This window comes from Capsicum annuum, chromosome 7 (assembly GCF_002878395.1).
Source record: "Capsicum annuum cultivar UCD-10X-F1 chromosome 7, UCD10Xv1.1, whole genome shotgun sequence".
Lineage (NCBI taxonomy): Eukaryota > Viridiplantae > Streptophyta > Magnoliopsida > Solanales > Solanaceae > Capsicum > Capsicum annuum.
This window is the reverse complement of record NC_061117.1, coordinates 83,733,277-83,745,074: the sequence shown is the minus strand read 5'-3', so window position 1 is coordinate 83,745,074 and position 11,798 is coordinate 83,733,277.

Below are 11,798 nucleotides of genomic sequence, written 5' to 3'. Positions count from 1 at the left end.
ATGTCCACCCAAGAAGAAGGAAGTCTATCTCGGGGCCTTAGAACCTTTAACAGGCCCTTCACACCCTTACACATCTTGATAAAGAACTCATCCCTCATCTTCTCCCTTGCAATTATTTTTTTATATGCGATTAGGAGCACTCGCTGTGACTCTACCAAAGAGGAGTAGGCCTTTTTAAGCTTATCAATGGTAGCTTCTTGATTCTTTTGTTCCTCCTTGTACCTCTTATAATTGGTACATGACATATAAGAATAATGCACAGTGGAGGATTCTCCCGGTCCCTGGGGAAAAATAGACACATGCGCTTTGATAGCTATAATATTTACCTCAATCTCTTCAAGAGGTCCTGTGGTGGTTGGCCTATGACACTCAGGCTTACTGCATGCTAGCTTTTCCATGTTGATCTTCTTTTTCTTAATTTTGTCAGGTGTTCTTCACCTCTAATCCTCAAGGGATAAATGGAAGCATTAGGTTGGACCCATGTATCACTCGCATACTCTTCCACCCTCGCTATTTTGCAAAGTTCTATAACCAAGAAGGGAAAGAATAGGTGTGTACCATCTTTGTCCTTGAAATGATCTATTTCATTAACCATGAGTTGATAAATATCTAGAGGGATGCCGTCTAGAATACATACAACCATACTTGCACATAATTTAGGGACTGTTGTCATGTGGGTGCAAGGATAAACTCGACTACAAGTGATGTGAAACCATATTCGGGCCTCAAAAGTGAAGTCTATCAAGGAAATATTTCTTTTATTCTTGGTCCACAAGACTTCTTTTCTAGGAAATAGTCGTTATGCTAACCAACTCCCCGATTTATACCCCTTTGCTTTGAAGTCACTCATGTGAGTATGCTTGAGGCCATAAACATCATTGATTTGTTTAGCCCCAACTTTCACTGGCTTTCCCCGAATCTTGACAGTCACATTGAGTGGGTCCAAAAACAGACTTTGTTGATATTTGCAAAAAATTCACGGACCCATTGCTCATTTCAAATGCATGGATCTTGGGTGAAGCACCGCCACCCTATGGCTTAGAGTTTGTCATGTAGTGCTGGTAGTTTCTCCAGCACATTTTCAAAGTAAATTCCTCTCTCAGGTAATAGTTTTGTCCTTGAAAGATCCTGGCAGTAAAGAGTTGGAACTCGATGCCATAAACCGGATGTGATCGTACTTATCGTTGATGTTGTCCTGAATGCACTAAGAACACATTATATTTTTTGATAACAGTTTAAGCATGTAAATTATGCTATATTGGTCACTAGAGTTCATTGGACTAGTTTTTTGGTGTTGCTTGACTAAAAAATTAGAAGTGCAGGATTTTTGGCTTGGCAGAGAGCTGTCCTCAGTTACCTCGACTGTGAGTCAGGACCACGTTCGCATTACCACGATCACAGTCTATGACCATATCGCGCTACCTGAGGCAGGTTCCGTGTTATATCTGCATGTTTAGATTTCTTCTAAATTTAGGCTACTAGCATGTTCTACAGTGTGAAATCATATGAAGATCATCGAAACAATCTAACAAGTGTGTGAATGCAATTTAGAAAGCAAATATAAATATTGAAAATTTATTAGAGAATTTTATCAAACAATTAGTGCGCATATCTCACTTGTCTACCTATTTCACACATCATTGGGTACTCATGATTTTCCTTACTTTTATGGACACCTTAATCAAATAGCCAACATCACACCAATACAAAATATGACAACATGGAAAGCATAATAATCAAAATTTTAGGCCCTTCTTAATCATGCATTCTATGGCCTATTTTCATAAGTAAAGTCATGGATTCATGTCACCTATCAGATTTGTGATGCAACAGAATGCAAGGATGTTGTTTGAGAGCTCACAAACGTGGCCAGAAATTAGCCCAAATTAGAGAGTACAATCTTAAAAAGGAGTTTGAGGGAAATGAGGCAAACTAGGGGCTAAATGGAAGAAATATCCGCAACTGGAGTCAAGGGACTACGATCGCAGACACTCTCTAGCCGCATTTGCACTTAGGGACCATAATTGCAGTAATCGAGAGCAATTCTACTACCCTATTTTTTCGCTGTTCAATATTTTACTCAATTTTTGACACATTTCTCCCTTGTTCAGCTTGTCCAATGCACTCCATAGTGCCACAAATGCATGGGTTATACATATGTAAAATATAATAGCTACACTACAAAAACATAACAAAAAAGGATATGAGTCACTCTCATGGCATTTGTGGTTTGCCTCCCACCTAGCTCCTTAGTTATCGTTATGGAACGATGTCTTTTTTTCTTTATTTTTAAGGTGGGTCCTCAAACTCCTTTTCATTCATCTTCTCATTTTAAACATCCACCACAAATACTACTTGTAACTTGGTGGTTTGCTTTTTTGATTTGTAGATTTTGAAAGAGACCTCATCCTCCTGCACTATAATTTTCATCTCCCCCAGCTCTAGATCAACAATGGCTTTCCTAGTGGATAAGAAAGGATGGCCAAGAATGACAGGCACCTCTTGGTCCATTTCAAAATCCAATACCATGAAATCCGCTGAGAGAATAAACTTGTCCATTTTTATAAAGACATCAAACAATATACCCAACGGCCTTTTTATAGACCGGTCTGCCATCAAGATTTGCATTGAGGTTAGCGTCGGGTATTTAGACCAAGTTTCTTGTATAGGAAAAAAGGCATTAAGGTAATGCTCGCACCAGGTTCACATAGATCTTCTGCAAATTCATCTATCCCAAGTGTGCAAGGAAAAGTGGGTGCTCCGTGGTCATCTTTCTTTTCTGTAACCTTGCTATCCAAGATAACGCTACATCCATGAGTGACCTTAATAGTTCACCTTTAATAAATTTCTTCGTGGACATAAAATTTTTCATCAACTTAGTGTATCCCGAGATCTCTTGGATAGCTTCAAGCAACGGGATGTTTATTGATAGGTTTTTAAGGTTGGCCAAGAACTTCCTCAATTTTTCTTTCTCCTCTTTTTTATACAAACGTTGAGGAAATGAGGGAGGAACTCGAATGGTTATTCTTTCTTCAACTTGTGGCCTTTCAACTTCAACCCATCGCTTTCATTGACCTCTTTCTCATTATTTTCCTCTCTTCTTTGAGGCATCACCTCCTTTGCTTTGGCTATGGGCATATTCTCACTTAGGTCTCCTCTAAAATGTTCCTTAAGTGCTCTTCCACTCCTTGTGACAATTGCTAGGACTCGGGAGTCGTTCATTGGATTAGCAATTGTGTCACTCGGAAGTCTACCTCTAGGTATAGTATTTAATTATGTGGATATTTGCCCTACTTGGGTCTCCAATTACTTTATAGAGGCAGAGTGAGACACCACCATTTTAGACAGTTGGGAGAAATCAGCCTTCAACTCATGGACCATCGTTTCTATGCCTTCTACTCTATTCAAGATCCTTGCTAACATCTTCTCGATCTTAAACTTTTCATGGTCAATGGCACTAGATTTCTTGGCTTTACCTCAATCATTAAGAGGGACATAATAGTCATAGTCATATTTAGATCTCTCTTATCCTGCTCTCACTCCCGCTCCCACTCACAATCCATCCAATCTTTGTTCCCACCTTGCCCTTGATAGGTGGGGTGGGAACCCCCCGAGTAGTTTACCAAGTACCAAATTTCTTCATCCAACTTCTTTGCCTATTCATCTTCTTCAAAATATTTTGATTCTATGGCATTTACCAATTTCGCGGGTGCACCCATAATATGCTTTGTCAAGATCTTAAGTTGGGTCATCATTTTGGCCATGTTCTCCTTCTTTTCTTCTTCTCGTTTTCTTTGTTTATTAGCCACCACAGAGTTAGTAAAAGGGGTTTTAGAAGCTTTAGTATCTCGGGTATGACAACCCCAATTTTGTTTTGATACTTCTCCTATTAATCAGAAGGCCATAAGACGATGCAATCTCACTATAGAGCTGCCCGCCGAATTATCCACCACCATTTTGTTGAATGGATCAAGAGCCCTGTAGAAAATCTCGAGGAGCATATTTTTTGATACCTCATGATTTTAGCATTGAACTAACTTTCCATTAAACATTTCCCAAGCTTTAAATAACGGTTCTCCATTTATTTGCCAGATGTTCACAATCTCATCCCATTTTTGAAGCATTTTTATAGTGGGAAGTATCTATCAAGAAACACCGTAGTAAGCTCTTCCCAAGATGTAAATTGAGTTGGGTGAAAATGAGTGAAGCCATAAAAGGCCCTTACCCATTAGTGAGAATTGGAAAAGTCAAAGCTGGATGGATTCTTGTGTAATATGTCGCTGTGTTAAATGGAACACAAACTTCCACAAAGTTACTCAAATGGACATTTGGGTCCTCATATATTTGACCCCATACAACCCTTTTATTTGCAATATGTGAAGTATAACGCTAGTCACATGAAATACTCTATTCTCGATGGTTGGCGGAATGCGAATTACACTTGTTTTTCCTACTCTATTTAACTGGCCTTCATCACCAAGAGGGCATCGAAGGGGCCCATATTGCTTGCGTTATTGCTCATTTCTCCGTTTACACTTTGATCACCTATAAAAGATTCAAAAAAATATAAATTACACCATTCCGGGTATTCCCAAATAAGAATGACACCACACAAGCAAAATCTATATTTCACTCCATGGCAATAATGCCATTTTGATAACGCTCAACTCACCCCCATAATTCAGGGGTGAGGTGGTTGTTGTCAAGTAACCTAATTTGAATTGGGGTCAAATCTTAAAGAGTAAATTATAGACTTCAAACACTATGGGTGCTCAAATACTACGAGATTACCCAGAATACTAACAAAAATGACATGTAAAATAAAATGGGAGATTTGTTTTGCAACTTTTTGTATGATCCTTAGCAAATGATCAAGAGATAACACTTTTGTTTTAAGCAATGATGTTGGGGGAAATCTTGGGATTATGTCTACATAAAGGTAAAAACGTGGGTTATTGATGGTTTAGCATTAAATTTAGTTGTTAACTAAGGGATAGGCTAGGTCAAAGGTCATTGTGGTCAATCATTTGATAAAACCACAACGATTTCACCTGTTATCTCTTTCGAGCACCTAACAAGTGTGAAAATTCGTAATCACCTCAAACGTCAATCAAGCATCCCTATTTCTAGGATTATGCTCTTGACATAATTTACACTCCTAATACACTTATTTCTAAGATTGCAAAAGGGAACAAACTATAGGCTTAATTATCCACCATTGCCTTGTCCCCCTACAACCCTCTTTCAAGGATGTTATGGGTTACCACATATTCACCTTTATCCCTCTTTCGAGGATGATAAAGGGTTTCTAGAGTTTGTAGTTTTCACCCATCAAAGCCATTTGGAGATTTAGGGATTTCACCCATCCAATAACATTTCATAAGCTCAAGCAATGGTGAAATCCTTACTCAACAACTAATAATCATGCAAGCACAACAATACCCACACACAAATTACACTATAGTTAAACATAATCCCAAGACTATATTACTTAGCTACTCATGAAGAAAGTAATGAGAGATATACACTAAGGATTATCCAAAGCATTCATTCTTCACAAAAATCCGAAGAAGTTTAGCCTCCCAAGTTAATTACGCACTTGTCCAATTAGGCTTTCAATTTTTGAATTCAAAGATATCTTATGAGGTTAGCAATACCCAAAGAAGAAAGACTTTTTGCTTATATATGGTTTGGGATTCATCTAAGTGATTTTATAGATCTGCCCCTGGGCATATACCCGTGTGACCAAAATTATGCATGTTTGTTCGCGACCGCATCCACGCGACCACAGTTGTGTGTTACGACCATGTTGTGCTGACTGTCTTGACTGACTGCAACCGTGGTCGTGGTAACTGAGGATGATGTAGTCCAAGTCTTTAACTTCACTCTTCTTTGCTCCCTTTTTATCATTTTCAGCTTCAATCTACATCTTTTGATCTTCTTAACTCTATGCCTGCAAAGAGCGAATATTAGTGCATTTACTTACGAATATGTCTCATTTATTCATTCAAAACAAGGTAATGTGCATGAATATTAAGTCAGAATGAGTGTTAATATCACCACTCATTATGGAGCCATCTTTATTCTTCGCAATCAATACAAGAACTCACCAAAGAGACACAATCGGTCTAATAAAACCATTACCAAGAAGATCTTGAAGCTGAGAATTCAATTTTTTAACCTCGCCAGGAGCTATAAGGTAAGGTGCCATAGAGATAGGTCGGGTTCCAGGTTCGAGATCAATAGCCAACTAAATCTTACGAACAAGGGGAATGCCAGGCAAATCGGGGGAACACATTAGGAAACTCACAAACTATGGGAACAGAGTCAATCAACGAAATCTCCACACTAGTATTGCAAATATAACCAAGATAAGACTCATAACACCTCAAAATAAACCTTCTAGCACAAACTTAATAAATAATCCCCATCGGCTCATGACTAACAACTCCTTGCCACACGAATGGGGGTACGCTGGACATGGCTAAGGTAAGGGTCTTACAAAAATAGTCTATGAATGCATGATAGTGGGATAATTAGTCCATGCCTAGAATCACATCAAAATCCACCATAACAAGAATAATAAGGTCAACATAAGTATCAACATTGCTAATGTCATAACACATGATCTGAAAACTCGATCAACTACTAAAGAATCATCCACGGGAGTAGATACGCACAATGACACAGTTAATAAAACACAAAACAACTGCACTATGGTGCATAATAAGAAGAAATATAAGAATAAATGGATCCTAGATCAAATAAATCAAGGGCTGACTTGAGGTATTCCAAAATCATACCTGTAATAATAGCATTTGAAGTCTCAGCCTCGGGCCTAGAAGGTACTGCATACAACTGACCATGCCCACTACCTAGCTTGGTACCTGACTGACCTCCTATCCTACCTGCCTGAGATCCTCCTTGAGTACCCTAGGAACTACCCTTGCTACCATGAAAACCACCTCTAGCTGAGTGATGAACTGCTCTAATAGGGTAAGCACCTTGAGTTGAAACAATAATTGCCCTACAAATAAGGTACTCTCGAGAATAATGACCAAAAGATCCATAACTATAACAGGCTCCCTAAGCTAAACTAGAATCAACCGATCCAGCTGACCTAAAATAACTATCATAACTAAAATAACTAGAAAATGAACCTCTTAAAGATTGATCACCACCCTGACTAGGAAGGTCTCTAACACTAGATTGACCTCCGGCAGTGATCTAAATTACTGCCAGAATAAATGAATGGGAAGTCTAAACCCTCTATAAAGCAGCAAACTCCCTCATACTCAGTGTCCAAAATAGAAGTAGCATGCCTAGCTAACTCATGGAAATGAGCATCATGCTCTGCAATTGTCATAGAGCCCTATTACAATCCAGAGAATTGATCCCTCAAATGATCTCTAAGGTTGCGAGTCATGTATTTCTCGAAGAAAATCTCGGAGAACTGAACTACCACAAAGAAGAAGATACAGCTGGTCTAGAATCCATATAACCTCTCCATCAATGTCGAGACGCCAAGTCCAACTAAAATGTGGTGTAGTCAACACCACGAGTGACAATAAGGCCTAAATTAAAGAGTCTATCCTCATACATAATCAGGAACTCATATGCATCCTCGCCTGGTGCACTATAAAACCTATGTGAAGCAAATAGCAAGAATCTACAAAGTATTTTCTGCTCCCCAGAAGACATAATAGGCTGTGCAACCACAAACAAAGCGACTATCATCTAAGAAACTACCAGTGTAGGAGGAACCTCAACTTTGTGAGCCGCAGCTACAGGTTATGCCCCCGCCACTGTACCACTCTAATTGGTAGACTGTGCACCATTCTATGACACATCACCAACTAATCCAAAAAGCTGAACCAATACATTTTTGTACACTGAAGAAAAAATAAAACCTGGTGGAGCCTAGGCTAGTTTCTGACCTACTACTGGCTATGGTAGAAGAATCTCTAGCTTAGGAGCGGGAATAGGAACTGAGGAAGGAGAACTATCATGTCCCCTAGATTGGGACACATCACATGGCTATCCATGACCACTAAATTGTCCATAAATAGTTGTAGGATCCCTAGGCTTGATTTTCGGACCCTTATCTTGTGTAGCGGTAGCATATGTCCTAGCCACCTGCAATAGAGTAAAGTCAAAGGAATATTTTTACAAACCAACTCAGAATCTTATCACAAAGTGAGTTAAAGAAGTGATGAACTCCAAAGAGTATCCCATAGACTCCCAAAGATAGGAAACAAACATCACTATTTTAATCTACAGGATTCTACTCGACATTTGCTCTTGTACCAACAATACTGGTGTATACTGACTTTGGTACTATTTTGTCCCAACCCAATTTATGATTCATGATGGCACCAACTCTATCTCTTTAGTAGGCAAGCCAAACCATAACCCTAATCTAAACATAATGGGTTAACTTGGTGGAAAATACCAAATCATACAAGAAAATAAACAACATACTTATAAATAATAAAAGAGTTCTAAATAGATAAGAACAGGTAATAAAAGATACCATCCCATGACCTAGTAGAGCCAGTACTAAAGAATCTAATAATAATATAACTCAAGGACTTAAAATAGTCACCGATATCTGTCTTTATAACTAAAAGCTAAATATGAAAATACAGAATGAAATTGGTGACTTCGACTCAAAGAGCTCACCCTATCTCAAGAAATATCAACAGAACACAATCAAAGACAATAGCTAGTATTCAGATCTGCACCAAAGAGTCATAGAAGTATAGTATGATTACAAAAACAGTGGGTACTCAGTAGGCATCATCGACCTACCGAGCGAAATCATGATATATGGATGATAAAGTGAAAGATAACATAACTTGGACAAATCTAAAGTAGTTCTAACATCGATGTGCATAGATAAGTAATAAATAAGAATAATAACATAGCATAAAGCTTCAACACATACAGTCATAAATACAAAATTGGCTCCCATATGCCAATTAGTGCGAAAAGTAAACAACATATCACAAACTCCCATACACCTGGAGAGTACACTCAAAGATATAATAAAGCAACCATTCATTGCTTACAAATAGTCAACTCGTTACTTAGCCACCATTCCTCAATTTACCAACATATAGTAACCTTATCACCATTTATACACTAGTCACTATTAATCAACTATCCATTTCTTATAACATTATTAGCTAGACATCATATATCTACTAGTCATTATTTATCGACTAACCATCATTTGTCAACTTGTCATTTTATCAGTAGAGTCCATTTATGTGATGCCATGTTATAAACGTTTCCTTATTTTTCTGAATTAGCAAAATAGCTATTCTCAATATCATACCCCAATATATTTAATCATAAAAATAAATATGCCATCATAGCATTATACACATATTCGAACTTGAAATGGTAAATATAACAATAACTGAACTTAAACTGGTAAATAAACTCAATAGCCAAACTTAAACCAATAATTATAATCAATAGCCAAAGTTGCATCGGTAAATATAATGAATAGTGTCATACTCATTCTCCAGACTCAAATCCGGTATATGTATATAATTAATAACATAAAGAGTATAATCAATTGAATAAATGATATCATAATCCATAGGCGTCAACCTTCACATTAACCAACATAAGCATCAAGTATTAATATTTTTCAATATTGGCTCAATACACATTTCCAAATGACAAATAAGCATATAAGGTTTACAAGAACTCATATGTCTCATACACTAAAGTGAGTTAGGAGTCCACTTTTAATCCTCAAGCTCTATTTCAGGCAAATTCAACCCAAACTATACTTATGGTATCTAAATCTACTTTTAGATGTTAAGCAAACCACAATTAGCCCTAAGGTTGACATCTTTCTCAAACACATTACTTATAGTGTATGCAACTAAGGCTAATATTACTCTACACATGAGTGACTAAAGAATTTTTACCTAATTAGAGTAATCTAAGGCATTCTGATATTAAGCATGGGGAATGAAGTTCAATTCACCTAAGACATAATGAAGCAAGCTAAGTGTCAACTCTACTATTTCAAAATGGTCTAAATGGTCCAACTAACCCAAGTCTTTCATTTCATCAATCCAACACCTAAAACCCATCCAAAATGTAATAGAAGGGATAAAACTACCCTACCTCGACATTGAAGAAAGCTCAAAGAATTTCTAAACCACTGCTTTTCCCTTCCAAGAAGCATCCTCAAGGTTCCAAGCTATCAAAAACACATTCTACTCATCAATATGAGAATAATGATACCCATATTGCACTATTGTGCTTTGGGTACAATAATCACACAAAAACTTCATATGGGTCCCACTTATGGAAATTGCATTTCTGAAACCAACCTAACATTCTTACAAGATCAAGGAATCATTACCCTAAAATGGGAGAAAACCAAGATAAAGTAGGGCTAAAATCAAGCTCTAAAGATTTTGTTGTTTTGAGAAATAAATCAAGAAACTACACCAAAGAAGGGTGAATTCTTACCTCAAATCGGAAGATAATCACTCTTAGTGAATTCTTAATCACTCTCCCAAATTATCCCAAGTCTCAATTAAAAGTTATCCCTCATCTTAGGGTTTTGGGTCTTAGGAAAATGATGAAGAATGGCCAAAAATCATGGAAAAGGGGTCCTTTATACCCATTCCAGGCATTCGGGAGTTGCTATCGCAATTGAGCTATAATGATTAGACCATATTAGGCCTGCATATGCAAATAGTGATTGAAAACAAAGCCTTGCAATCGTACCAATTTAGGATGATCAGACTTTTTGCAATTATGACATCGTTACTGCAATCAAGATAGAACCAGATTTTCTAATGCACCAGATTTTAAGTCTAAAATGGGCTCAACAGGGTGTTCAAGATTCATTCAGAATCTTTATATGAAAATGAACTGTGTAACCATACTAAATTTGATGTTTAGAATGCGATGGCATAGTCAAAATTTCCATCAGAGGTCATTTTGACCAAATTTCGGTCCCACATCCGTATTTCATCTACTTAATTTTCTGACCAATAGGTCAAAATGAGCTTTAGGTGTCTCGAAACCCAAACCAAAGACCCACCTAACCTAAAATTAACATTCTGGAGTTACTGGTTAGATAGAATTTGCACAAGAGGTCTCATTGGAACCAACGAGGACTTCAAAATAGCAAAGACTAAAGATTTTGCCCGGTGGCCATTTGGAGCCAACGAAGAGTTCATAGTAGGGAATTAGCTATAAAACTACATGAACTGCCTGGTGACTGAACTGTCAACACCAGCAAGTCATAAATGACTTGGGGCAGCTATAGAAGGGCTCTAATGATAATAGTAAGCAAAAATATTAAAAATGACCAAAAGGGTCATTACAATACTTACAAAAGTACAAAAGTATCTCTAAATAATTACATCCCTTAGGACCTAAAAGTCACCATACAAGGAATAGTAATCCAAAACAAAGCATAAAAACATAATCGAGATATCAAGTCAATGATAAAAAAAGTCATTATATGTGATGAAGGATTGAGCAAAATGAAAATCCAATGGTTGTCCTGGTGTGATGCTCAACCTTGAATCGAAGCTGTTAATCATAAGATAAAGTCGAGGTCTAGTCTCAAACTGTTGAACATACTCTACACTTAACAAAAAAAATCACGGGTGGTAGTAATACAAAATTATGTACATGAAGGCATCATCGATCGACTCAACATAACATCTTACAAAGAGATAAATTAAATAAAATCAAGATAACACCAAGACATAACTTATATTTCATGACCCAAACTCATCATGAGTGAAACT